A 13,941-nucleotide genomic window follows, 5' to 3' on the forward strand; every position below is an offset into this window, starting at 1 on the left:
TTGAGTAGAGCGCTGAGTTCGGCGTGTTTCCAGCTCTCCGGGAAGATGGTGGTGTCGAAGGATGTGTTGATGTCTCGCAAGTGGGGTGCGATGACAGCGTCGGCCTTGTTGAAGACGTGGTGAGGGCAGGGGTCGGTCGGTGATCCGGAGTGGATGGAGATGGATTTTGCCATCGGAAAATGATGCGGAAGGGGTGACCCCAGGAGTAGGCTATGTTACGTTCCCTTAGAAAGGTGGTCACAGGGCGAAACTCACGCCTCTTTTGAAGGGTCGATGCCGCCAAGTCTTGATACAATTGGGGGTGGTGATCCCGGAACTGCAGTGATGGAGTCTCCCGCGCCTTTCGAAGAATGCGTTCCTTCAACTGAAAATCGTGGACGCACACCAGGATATCGGGTGGAGGGCCTCCTCCACGTCTAGGCAGACCGACCCTGTCCATCTTGATCTCATGGAGTTCTTCATCTTCCAGGATCTGCAGGAAGAGTGCCAGAACATAGCCCCGTAGATCACCAGACTCCCCGTCCCAGGGCACCGAGCGTATGCGGATGTTGTTCCGGTGGGAACGATTCTCCAAGTCCTCCGCGTGTGCTTGAAGGTCCAGGTTCTGCTCCGTGAGCCGAATCACATCTTGTTGCAACTGGTGCACATCATTCGCCACACTCAGGTCATGATCCTCCAGGGTGGCTACCCGCTCTCCGATACCATCCACGTCTCGCCTCACCTCACGGAAGTCCGATGCCAGCTGAGAGCGAAGTTCCGAAATGTCCTCCTTAATGGAGGCGAATAGCTCCATCATGAATGCCTTGGTGGCGGGGGCCTCATCGTCCTTCGACGTGGGGGAAGCGCTAGTCCCAGGGAACGCCGGCTGCTGGGATCCCTTGGACGGACCATCTTTACCAGGCTTCCCTCTCCGCTGGGTAGAGGCCATCACTACGCCCCCGTTCGCTCGGGTATTCAGTTCCTGGGCCCGTTCGCTACCCCGAGACTCTTCACACCGGGCGGTGTTCCGTCACTGACCAGGGCCGGGCATGAGCAAGATGCACCCCTCGACAGTCTTCTAGGAGGGAACGCGCTATCCAAGCGACATACTGTTCCCCACTCCGTCCAGGCGCTCACGCGGGTCACCGCGTCACTCGAGGTGCTGGCCCACTACGACTAGACTGGCCCGGTATGACACCCAAACGCAACTGGGACCGAGCTACCAGAATGCAACCAGGCAGCGGCCCCCTCCAGCAATTCAGGGCTCCCAAGGGTCCAGAGGGCACCGTTAGCCAATGTCATTCACCCCAGCCGCCTCCGGCGATAGCTCCTCGTCCGCTATGCCCCCAGCCGCATGCAAACCCGGCCCCTCGGCGAGCAGGGTGGACCCGAGGGCCGAGTCCCCACAAAGTCCTCTCAAGATCAGGGGCCCCTCGCAGGGCCGCGGCCGCAGTCCAGGTGCGCCAGTGCTCCGCCGGCTCTCCACGCGGCTACAAGCCTCGCCCCTTAATCGCGGCCACTCGCTGCAATATGGCCGCCAGCCAGGGAAGGAGAAGGGCGGCACTCCTGCATGCCCAGTGTCTCTAGCAGGCCTCGCGGGTTCCGGCAGCGATCACCCCCAAGGTGGCTCCATTCGCTGGGTCGGATCACCGATCAAAGATCGAGGGAGGGGCCGCACAGCAGCGGTGCCGATCGCCCTTGCAAGGCGAAGAGGACAACCTCCCCCGGAGGTCCCAAGGCGGACCCTCAGTCTTTCTCCCCAGGTCCGTGTAGATCAGCAGCAGGTATCAGGAGAGGGGGTCAGTGCAAGCGCGGCGGGGCCACCTCCATGCTCAGCTCTCCGCCGGCGCTCTCAATCCGCGCCACTGCTCCGAAGGTCCGGTGCCCGCCACCACTCGAGGGCGGGGATTCCTAGGCCGCACACCACCGTGGCCCTTGCGGTGCGATCGCCCCGTCGCAACACCTCCGGGGGCCCGGATTACTCAACCGGATCGCGCTCCTTGGCAGCAGGGAACGCCACAGGCATGGGGGCTCCAGCAGAGCACTGCTCCGGGGGGCTTAATATTGCTCAGCAGAAATCGGCGCAGGAGGGACAGCAAAACACGTATCAGTCCGTCGCCATCTTGGCCACGCCCCGCAAAACACATTTTTATGCCATTTTGTGATATAGGAATTGACAAATTTGTATTTAAGCTCATGGCAGACTCAGGGTCTCCTTTCACTTTAATTGGGAACAAGATTTGGGATGAAGTTGTGGGTCTAGAAAATGTTCAACTCTTACCTCCTGACATTGCTCCGCTGAGTTATGCTGGGTCAAACATAGACATTCTGGGGTACACAGTGGCCAATAACACTTTCAGGAGCAAGAAAATTTGTGGCAAGGTTTATGTAGCTGTCAGAGGAGACAACCTTCTAGAATGGCGACATCAACATGAATTAGGTATAATCCTTAATCCTGGGGCCAAAGATCCTAAGAACCAAGTCATGTTGATGGAGGATTTTTTGTCAAGTTTCCTTCCAGTTAAGGTTGATTTTGTGTGTGGCTCTGACAAATATTTTGCAGACTATCCTAAAGTGTTTTCTGATACCTTGGGGTGTTTAAAGGGATTTGAACACAGAATTATTCTTAAGAAGTCTGCCAAACCATGTGTGCACAAGGTCAGGAAAGTGCCCAATTTGATGCTTGAGCCACTGAAACATGAAATTGAGAGGTTATTGAATTTAGGTGTGATTGAAGAGATTGAATCTTCAGAATGGTTGAGTCCGGTGGTTTTGGCACCCAAGGATGGTGGCAAATCGATTAGGATGTGTATGGATTTGCGCAGATTGAATGAATGGATCTGGGTTGATCGACAGCCATTGCCCAATATAGCTGAAAGTATTAGTATTTTGAAAGGGGCCAACATTTTCTGTGTACTTGATATTTCTTTGGCTTATCACCAAATTGTGTTACATAAGGATTCCAGACATTTAACATCTTTTGTTACACCTTTAGGTGCTTACCAGTTTCTAAGAATGCCATTTGGGTTAGCTTTGGCTTCTGCGTGTTTTCAAAGGGTGATGAAAATGGTCCTTGGCAGTCTTCATAATGTGATGTTTTTTCAGGACGATATTTTGGTTCATGGTGCAAATGTTTGTGAGCATGACAAAGTCCTGAGATCAGTTTTGGACAAGTTAAATGATGGTGGGCTCACGGTTAAGAAGGAAAAATGTTGGATTGGATTGGAGTCAGTCACATACTTGGGACATGTTATTTCGGGGAATGGAATACAACCCAAATTGGAATTAGCTGAGAGCATTGTAAAGGCACCGACTCCAGTAGATAAAGACCAAGTCAAGTCATTTTTGGGAATGGCGGAATTTTATTCCAAGTTTGTTAAGGGTTTCGCCAGTCTTGTTGAACTCATAAGGTCCCTTTTAAAAAAGGGTGTACGGTTCACTTGGTCTGATAATTGTGAGAAAGCTTTTGAATCAGTTAAGATGGAAATAGGAAAGATGCCAACTTTGGGTCATTTTGATTCCAAACTTAAGACCATTCTTACAACTGATGCCAGTCTTAAGGGGTTGGGTGCTGTGCTTTCCCAAATTGTGAATGGGGAAGAAGTTGTTGTAGCATTCGCATCAAGGGCTTTGAAGGAAGCTGATTTGAATTATTCTTGTATTGAAAGAGAGGCGTTGGCAGTATTTTGGTCTGTATATCACTTCAAATTTTATTTGTGGGGCATTCCGTTTGTTGTTAAATCTGATCATCGTCCTCTTGTTCAAATTTTTTCGTGCCATCAGAGTGACCATATGACGCCAAGGTTGAAAAGATGGCGTGAAGGTTTGCAAGAATTTAATTTTTTAGTACAATATATTCCAGGACAGAATAACAAGCCCGCTGATTGTTTATCACGTCTTCCTATTGAAAGAGATGGTGTTGCAGATGGAGTTGGAGCATGTATAAATTGGGTATTAGAGTCTACCATATCCAAGGAAGAATGGTCGCAGAGCGTTAAGATGATGTCACTTTTCAATCGTTAGGGAATGTCATTAGAAATGGTTGGCCAAATTATGATGTACTTGAGGCTGAACTGAAGCCTTTTTGGACGGTGAGGGATTATTTAACTTTTTTTCCAAGATAATTTGATGAGAGGTGACAGGGTTGTGCCTCTTGGTGATTTAAGAGAGAGAGTTGTTAATCTGGCTCATGAAGGGCATTTGGGAAGAAATCTCACGAAGGCTCGGATTAGAGAAAGATATTGGTGGCCTGGAATGGATCGTATGGTGGAAGCAGTTGTTAAAGACTGTCATTTGTGTGCGGTCAATGACAAATCACACACCACTACTCAGTCTCCACTTTCTCCTGTTGAGGTTCCGGTTGCAGTGTGGACTAAGTTGGGGTTGGATATTGCAGGTCCTTTTGAGCTTATGCCTTCACAGGAGAGATACGTTGTGTTGTTGGTCGATTACACCTCTAAATGGGTGGTTTCGAAATGTATGAGTGTTGTGAATTTCAGAACTGTGATTGAGTTCTTCAGGGATGTGTTTGTGTCAGAAATAGTGCCTAAGTACTTACTCACTGATAATGGGGTGCAATTCACCTCCAATGAGATGGATAGCTTTCCTAGAGGGCTTGGAATTATTCACCAGAAAACAGCTCTTTATTCTCCACAAGCCAATGGTCTCACTGAGAGGATGAATAGAGTTGTAAAGAGTTGTGCACAAAGGGCTTTAGAGTCTAAAGTTTCTTTTGGCAGTGTGTTAAGGGAGACATGGTGGGCCCATCGCACTACTCCTAATGCTGTCATGCAGAGGTCTCCTTTTGAAGCCTTGAGGGGTAGATTGGTGAGTTCTAAACTCAACCCAACTTGGCTTCCGGAGAAGGTCTGTGATGATAGTGTTGAGAAAGAGGTGAGAAGAGAAGTTTTGACAAGATATCAGCAAAAATATAAACAACGTTATGATGATAAGATGGTTGTCAAACTTAGGAATTGGAATGTGGGTGACAGTGTTCTGGTGAAAAAAACGAAATTTGGCCACAAAGGTGTTTCCAATTTCAGTGGTCCTTTCACCATTATTGCTATTAAAAACAATGTTGTCACATTGGATAATGGTTGCACTTGGAATATGTCTAAATTGGCAAAGTGCAATGATGTCAGGAATCACTTTAATAGAGGTACTAGAATCTGTGACAATTCCAGTGACGTTTCTCCAACTAGAGACCAAATTAACATTCCTGGAAGGTCCTTACAGCTTCCTAGGAGATTTCAAGACTATATTATGTATTAATTCATTCAATTTGTATCATACATCCTTTTTTCAAGCTTCATTTTTATTTCTTTTATTGTGTATAGGGGATGTGTTATGTTTACTGTCACTTTAAGAGTCACATTGTTGGTTACATCATTAATGGAATGATTACATTCCAATTGCTGTCAGTTCAGTTACTGGATCTCTGTGTTGATGGTTGTGCATTAAAGCGAGCTCTACTTGATTGAGTGCTTTTATCATGAACATTCCAATATTCACCTTTTAATTTAATTGCAAAAACATTTACTATAAGTCACATTCATATCTATTATTATTTATCCAAAAAATAAATAAACAAACAGTGTGCGAAACAGGACAATCAGTTTACACAAAACATAGAAGGGAGCATCACCAGAGCATGCACAGTATGTAAGAAACAGCCATATATCAACCATTATATTCAGTCCAGCAAGGGCAGTCTTGCACATATCCAGCCACCCAGCAGTTCTGTGGGATTTGCGTGCCACGCAGACACATCCAGAGCCAGTGCCAGGCTGCCAGGCACATTTGGGCGATTATTATGCGTGTGGCCCAGGTAGGCCCTCAATATGTCTCCAGTTTTGGGGTGGAGTGGTAGGATGCTGATATACATTTCAGATCTGGTGTTGCAGGGCGGGGAAACTCTGAGACAGCTGTCTGCGTAGGAAGGGGATCTGTTAACCATCCCAGAGCTATTTCCTTCATAACCAGCAGTAGTAATAAGCTGTGAGACTTCAAACTGAATTCAGGAGTTTTCCTACATATCCCATGACCACTACATCTGGTGTGGTAGGGATTTCATAGCTGACAATATGGGGTATCATGGTTAGTACCTCTTTCCAAAAGGATGCTCTGTAGCAGCAGTTCCATGATAAGTGTGGGGAGTCAGTGTGAGGCTGGTGATAGCGAGTACACTTGTGTGATTTGGGGTTGTCGGTTTTATGAAGTGTTGGAGGGGTGTAATACAATCTGTGCAGACATTTAAAATTGATTAATTTATTCTTATAGTTCATTTGGATAGCCTCCGATTGCTTGCAGTACTATGTCCATTTATGGACGGACATTCCATAGATCCCCCAAGACCCCAACCCATCAATCAATCATTCAGCATTTTTATAGCGCAGCACTGTAACACCTAGGGCCTAGGGGTATCTGGGCACTGTGTATGCGACCCCTTAGCAGTAATGTGCCCTGTGGTCGTTCGGTCCGGGTTCAAATGCATATGCAAGAGACCCATCGTCTGTCATTTCAGTGCGAGTAACTTATACTGTAGTGTATGTAGCGTTTCATAGCTTGCCTAAGCCACAGGTACAGAAACATATCCGAGGCATTTCTGTGCGGCCCTTGTCCCGGAACTGTTGCGGTGTGATAAACTATTTCTCCTGCTATATAGGTGTGCTTCCTCAGTTATTGCACGCTTTTATCACTGTCTGTGTCCTGATCGGCAGCGCAGGCCAGGGTTATTAAAAATTGCAATTTTAGGGAGTACAACAGTCTGTATCCAGATATATCTTGCAAGGCCCGTGCAAGCATTATTTGCGGGGATCGCCTGGTCCACAGTTGCTCTGGGGATCTGGCGTTTTGTAAATAGACATGTGAGCAGGGCATTCGGAGCAGTGGCCTCGGTTTCAACCACCATGTGCGGTATCATTAGTTCTGAAAGGTGCCAATATAGTGCATGGAACGCCTGAGAGCATAAATAATATAGGTCTAGTTCCCTTATGCCACTGGGCGTGTCAATATTTCCCATCGTAACCTGGATTGACTCACAGCCCATTTGAGGAAACTAAGCTTTGGCCTCACAAACACTTTAAAACCAGTGCTTTAAATGGGACGGTACTGTCCGGTACGGAGTATCAACACTTTTTTTAATGTTTTTTTAATTAATTATTTTATTAACAATGCCAATGAGACCATACAGTACACAGTAGACACTTTTTATTTTGAGTGGGAAAGTACTTGCACTTCCAGAGAGAATGGTAATAATTTTATGTACCAGCACTTCTCAGAAATGAGCAGGTACTTTGGGCTCAAAGGGCTTACCTTACTCCTGCCCGTCATATGTTCGGCAGCACTACCCCCCCTCCCCCCCCTGTCCCTCCACTGCCCCGCAGGACTTCCTCTGCGAGCCGCCATGAACTCCCTTTCCTAGGCACTGAAATGAGCTTCTTGATACAGAGCAGACTTCACCCTTTTGAATGGTGATTTTTTTTAATTGACTTTGCTCCGCAAGAGTTTAGACACATGGTGCTAATCTCTATTCACCCTGTCTTATCCCACTCTCAATTGCACACCCTCTTTCTTCCCAGAGTGAGATTTGTTGTGGACATCTACGTGATGTTCATTGCTTTTATGTATTTTTGATATGTCCTTTTGATCTACATTTGTAATGAGGAAATTTAGAAAAAGCAGGAAAGATCAAGCTGCAACAAGGAGACAATGTTCATTATGGAACGAGAAAAAATTATATGTATGGGTAGGAAAAGGGCAAGTTGAGAAAAATTAAAAGGGCGGATGACAGGGAATAGAAGAGAAGTCAGCGACATGTGGAGAGAGGGCTATAGGGTAGGATGAACACTGCTGAGGTCCAGGTGTATACCTATGGGTAATGCAATAGAAGTTCAACTGCACTGTAGTACATGGGAAGGGTAGAGTGGGCCGCAGCAGAAAAGCAAAACTCAAGAAAAAACATATAATTTTGAACTTTTGTCTCTGAGCACCAAGTTTGAGCTTTAAAACAGGTGGACTCTGAAAACAGGGGAGTCAGGTGGACAATGTTTGTGAAGTAGGAGTGATAACCCATGAGACTACACTTACCGGTTTGGATCCTTTAAGATGTGAATGTGTCTTGGATTTTGGAGCAGGCACTGTTCTCCCTTTGGAGTAAGGTTTTTCAACCACCAACTGCCACTGGTGGTAGAACATGTGAGGGCAGAGCAATTTAGGGAACACCATGGTGCTGTGGCAGAAAATGTTTGTGGTCGAAGTGCCAGGTGCTATCTATCCAAAGTATCATCCTGATCCACCTCTTCAATCTATTATGTCTGTCCGCCAAACAAAGAAGAGTGAGAGGCACACAAGTACCTTCTGTGAGATGTCTGTGGGGCATAGTTCAACTATGTCCCGTAATACAGGCACAAGCCATCATCTGCTACATAATCTCTTGATTTTAACTAAAAAAAGATTTTGTTTCTAGTTTAAACGGCTAAAAAGTTGGTAAAAACCCAGTGACATGTTGCTGTGAAGTTCCTTTGAAATGGTTGAATGATCACTTTTCTGCTGCTTTTTGCTATTCTTAGGGGTTAAATGTGCCTAGAAAGTGTCAAAAAGATTACAAATGGCAATATAATGAAATGATACCATCATAAAATGTGCAGCACTATGCCACATAATTTGCCTTTTTGTGCCATATTATATAGCTGAACCATGCTGCATAATTTGGCCCTTCTCCGACACATAATTCCAGTGGCCCTGCCTATCAAGAAGCTGAGAGGGGTCTTGAGGTGGGTCTTCCCCTTTTCAATCCGTCCCTAAATTTCATGGACCGTCCCGGATTTGGATCTCACGTCGTTGTCCGTGATGTTCCCTTTTATGGCCCCTTTTGTCTGTAATTTTGGGCATTTTGAGAAGCCTCAACTCCCTGATGGGGCCACCTTGCACTCTTTCTCTGAGAACCAGAGCAGCCCCACTTCGCCCGTTGTCATTCTGTCTTTGCCTGATGATGGTCACTGCGCCCATTGTCATTCTGTATGCCTGCTGATTGTCACACAAAGAATGACAATGGGCCAGACTGCTGGCAAACTTAGCCAGGGACTTCTGGAAACATTGTCTGAAGATATAGGCAGCTGGGGTGGAGCAACTATTCATTGCCCTCAAGAAGCCTTTCAAGCCAATCTCCGCAGTGACTATCGCCTGTTGGGTGAGATGGGTCCAACTGGAAGCATGTATTAATATGGACTCCTTTGAGGACAATTCTACTAGGGGTACTATCGCTTCCAAAGCTTTCTCCTTGGTGGCCCATCTAGATGATATTCTCAGGGCGGCCAATTGGTATTCTGAGTCTACTTGTAATACCTTTTACTTTAAACCAATCACTGGCATGGCTTCACTGGTTGTTAAGCAGCTTTAAACTAGCATAATCTGAGCCCCAAGGTCCTGACATGTCTCAACTCCAGTAAAAGATTTTCTGTTCGCGCCCTCGACATTACGACATTTATGTTTACCCTGGAAGGAGTTTTATTTACTATTTTGTGTAATACAAAATCTAATACTAGGGTGGTTTGTCACCCTGCTTCTCCTGGTCATCCAAATTTGTAACTGGTAAACATAACATTTAACCCTTCCGGGGTAAACATACATGCTATAATCTCAAGGGCACGAACATCAGAAAATCTTTTACAGAAGATGAGACGTAACAGGATCTTCGGCTCAGATTATGATAGTCAAACTATGCAGATAGCACCAACAATTTTGTTTCCAGCTCAAAGGAAGAAAATAATATCGCCAAACAAAGTGCACCATCATTTTAATTTTTTGTTGCATAATTTCAATAACCTTGGTCCTCCAATCTGCATAATCCCAGTTGCCTGGATAATGTAAAACTTTTGCACAGTGGTGACAAAATATGTATTTCACACGAAACCACGAAATATTTTCCATATTTCACAATTCCTTCAAAATGTGGGTTAAACACCACTGCTTTTTGTGCAATAAGAACACAAAATATGTAATACAAGCATTTTTACTCCAAGATGTAATGACTTTTCAATAATCTCCATTGTACCCATCGGTGTGGAGATGAATGAATGACAAGAGCCTTGTATAGCGATACTTTGCCTGAAGGCGTCAAGGCGCTGAAGATGGAAAGAAACGCTGAGTGTGAAAGAGGAGGAATGCTGGCCAGAGATAGGCTTCCTTGAAGAGCCAGGTCTTCAAGGCCTTCCGGAACTGGGAATGAGAGGATTGATCCCCAAGTTCCACAGGAAGGGCGTTCCACATCCTAGGGTCAAGGGAGGAAAAAGCCCTCCCGCCCCATCTTGCCTTCAGAATTCTGGGAACAGCAAGAAGGTTTTTGTTCGCTGAGCGAAGGACCCTACATGGGACATAGAGGGACACAAGAGAACTGATGTCTTCTGCCCGAGCCTATGAAGGGCGCGATGAGTGAGGCACAAGGCCTTGAAGTCAATCCTGGCTTGCATGGGGAGCCAGTGCAGATCTTTCCTAATGGCTGAGCCTGATGAGCTCCTAGGAGCGTCAACGACGAACCTTGCGGCCGTGTTTTACACAATTTGGAGACGCTGGACAAGTTGCTTGGTAATTCTCAAATAAAGTACATTACAATAGTCCAGGCGAGAGGCTATGAGGGCTACCGTGACCTGTTTACGGGCTTCGAATGACAGGTAATGTACGATTTTCCTCAGAATTCTCAAAACCCCGCAGCAGGTTGAGGCCGTCCTGCTGACCTGCTTGTCGAAGGAAAGTAAGGAGTCAAAGGTAACGCCCAGATTCCGAGCTGACTGAGTGGGTGTGGGGCAGGCACCGAGAACAGAGGGCCACCAGTCCGCAGACAAAATCTCCTGCTTTCCTCCAAAAATGATCACCTCCGTTTTCTCCCCGTTAAATTTGAGATAGTTTCTTACCATCCACTCCGCGACTGCCTTCATACAAACTTTAAAATTAAGGGCAGTGATGTCAGCGGCATGCGAGATGGAGACCATGATCTGGGTGTCGTCAGCGTAGGATACGACTTCCAGACCAAAGGATCTGACAAGCCTGGCCAAAGGTGTTACATATATATTGAAGAGCGTGGGGCTCAGGTACGGGCCCTGAGGAACCCCACACTGCACAGGCTTGACAGGAGAGAGGTGGTCGCCCAACTTGACCCTTTGTTCGCGCTGAGTCAGGAAAGATGTTAAGAGGCTAAGCGCCGGTCAGTCCACTCCTATTTCCCGCAAACGCCCAGCCAAAATGGCGGGGGACAGTGTGTTGAATGCAGCAGTGAGGTCGAGCAGGACCAGCAGGGTAGTCGGGCCACTGTCGACCTTCGCTCGTATGTTATTAGCGACAATAATCAGGGCGGACTCGGTGCTGTGGGCTTTTCGAAAACCGTGTTGGGACGGGTCAAGAAGGCTGGCGCGATCTAAAAAGGCGCTCAGATGGTTATTTAAGTGAGTATCCAGTATTTTCGCAGGGGCAGGGAGATAAACGAAAAATCTTAAGAATGCCACGGTCTAACGTGGGTTTCTTAAGGAGGGGCTGGACGATGGCCAATTTCCAAGGCTTCGGGTAAACTCCCTCAAGGATTGCCCGATTGATCACCTCTAGAAAGGGAGGAAGTAGGACATCCCTGCATTTCTTAAAAATGTAAAGAGGGCAGGGTCAAGAGGAGATCAAGATTTCTAGTTGTCCAAAAGCAGATTGATTTGTTCTGAGGTGAGCCGAGGGAAGTTAGTGAAATAACCCCCCTGCGGTGTAACGGAGGTGGCAGCTGGTGAAAAAGTCTCCAGGTCAGATGGAGGCCCTAGATCATGATTAAGGGCTTCTAGGCCGGAGTACATGTTCGAGATGTTCTCATGGAAATAGGTGGAGATTTGATCACAAAGGTCCTGTGAGGCCTCGATACGGTTGGGAGATTGAAGGGCACACAGAGTCCACAATTTTAAATAGCTCCCGAGGGGAGCTAAGGGAGGTGGTGATCTTCGTAAAATGGGATTTCTTTTCTACCAGCACAGCAGCTTTGTACTCCTTGAGCAATCTCTTATGGATGTCTTTTTCAAGGGGGTCAAGGTGGAGTCTCCAGAGCCTCTCCTGCTTTCTGCAGCCCTGCCTAAGCACTTTAAGAGCATCTGAGAACCAGGGTGCTGTAGGGCGTTTCCTTGCAGTATAGTGCTGTTTCAGCGGGGCCAGAGTATCAACAGCTTTAGAGATAGCATTCTGGAGGGCAAGGGCCGAGGTGTCAGTTCCCTTGGTAAGAAGGGGCACAGGACTGGACAACAAAGGAGCCAGAGTTTCATTATTTATCCCCCGAAAGTTTCTCTTTATTTCCCATCTGCTGGAGTCTCCTTGCGCAGTATTGGGAGGGGGGAGGAGAAGGCAAAAGGGACAGCTAAATGATCTGACCAAGACAGAGGAAGGGGGGGTCCCTATCCTTATTCTAGGGTCATCGGAAAAAACCCCATCAAACGTGTCCAGCGGAGTGAGTGGGCCCTATCACAGGTTGTGCTAGTCCACAGGAAGTCATGGAGTTTAACAAGTGGGTAGTGTCTCTGGAGGTGTCATCCTCCAGATGGAAATTAAAATCCCCTAGGATAGTTAAATTGGGCCTATCCATGTAGGGTTCCAGAACTTGAGATAGGTCATGGCTGAAGCTAGACCTGGGGCCCGGTGGCCTGTAGATCAGGATACCCACAAAGGAGTTAGTAGGAATGGGGCTGAGGACAAAATACACAAAATACATGGCCTGGCAAGACACTACAGGGAGATGTTAGATATGGCATTTTATCGAAGTTCTGTGAAGTATACCTAGTCCCTCCCCCCCCTCTCCAGACCTACCTATCCATTCTGGCCAGGGAGTATCCCTCGGGAATGGCATTTAAAAGTTCAGGCCCAGAGCACTCGGATGCCCAGGTCTCAGTAACAAATGCCCATGCGGGGTTTCTTTCCGAGATGAAGTCCCTAAGAGCAAAGTTGTTTTTAACTAGGGACCTAGCGTTAATGAGGAACCCAGCCTCAATGATCGGCAGAGAGGGCTTAGTTTTCTCAGCCCTAAAGCGTTTATGGGGCGGCGTAGGGCGGGGTAAGGTAGAACTTCTCTCAAAGCAGTGGCACGAAGGAGTATTAAGAAGCAACTCCGGGGTGAGCGTATGGTGACAGCTCTTAATGGGGGGCTTGAGTTAGCGTTTGTGAGTCGTAATAGAAACTAGCCTGGCCGAGGCTAACTGGTCGAACAGCCGCCCCGGCCCCCGGCACCTCCTTAGCGCTGACGGGCGCAGACAGCCACAACTCCAGCACAGATCCAGCGCGTCCGCTGGTGGCATCCGCAGAGACATGTCCGTCCCATTTTATGCACAGCTAGAGCGCGTCAGAGCGCTTGCACACACCCAATATGGCCGCTATGAATCTTCATCTACCCGGGACTGGACTGCTCTGCGTCAACACTCGGCTGAGAGTGGCCCAGGTAGCGAGGAGATGGGGAGAGGTAGTAGCAAGTTAAAAGCTTTTTAAATCAAGCCGAAATAATAAGTATTAAAAACAAGCAAGAGAATCGAGAAACAGCAACCTCCCGGCTTCCGCCTCAGGAGGGAAATAATCACACAGCCCAATCGAGCGCAGGGCTCAGGAATGCCCCTTTTATGCGCAGCTAGATCATGGTGAAGTAGTGTGGCTCACTGGTTAGAGGCGGCAGACCCGAGAGCAGAGGACGGCCCGGGACCAGGGTTCGATTCCCGACGCGGCAGGTTTCTGGACCAGGGTCAGCGGACTCGATAATTCTCTCGCCTCGGTGCCCACTCCGATCAGCGATCACACTCGGCAACTCTGGGCACTAGCTTGCCTCATCTTCACTAACGGCCCCACCAGACCGCCGGGGATGCCTGGTCTCACCCTGGAGATACCCATTAAGGGACCATCTCTCAGGGAAGCCAGGAAGGGTTTCGCAGCGGTCGAAGCGCGGAGGTACCCCTTCGGGAGTGA

This window comes from Lissotriton vulgaris, chromosome 11 (assembly GCF_964263255.1).
Source record: "Lissotriton vulgaris chromosome 11, aLisVul1.2, whole genome shotgun sequence".
Taxonomy (NCBI): Eukaryota; Metazoa; Chordata; class Amphibia; order Caudata; family Salamandridae; genus Lissotriton; species Lissotriton vulgaris.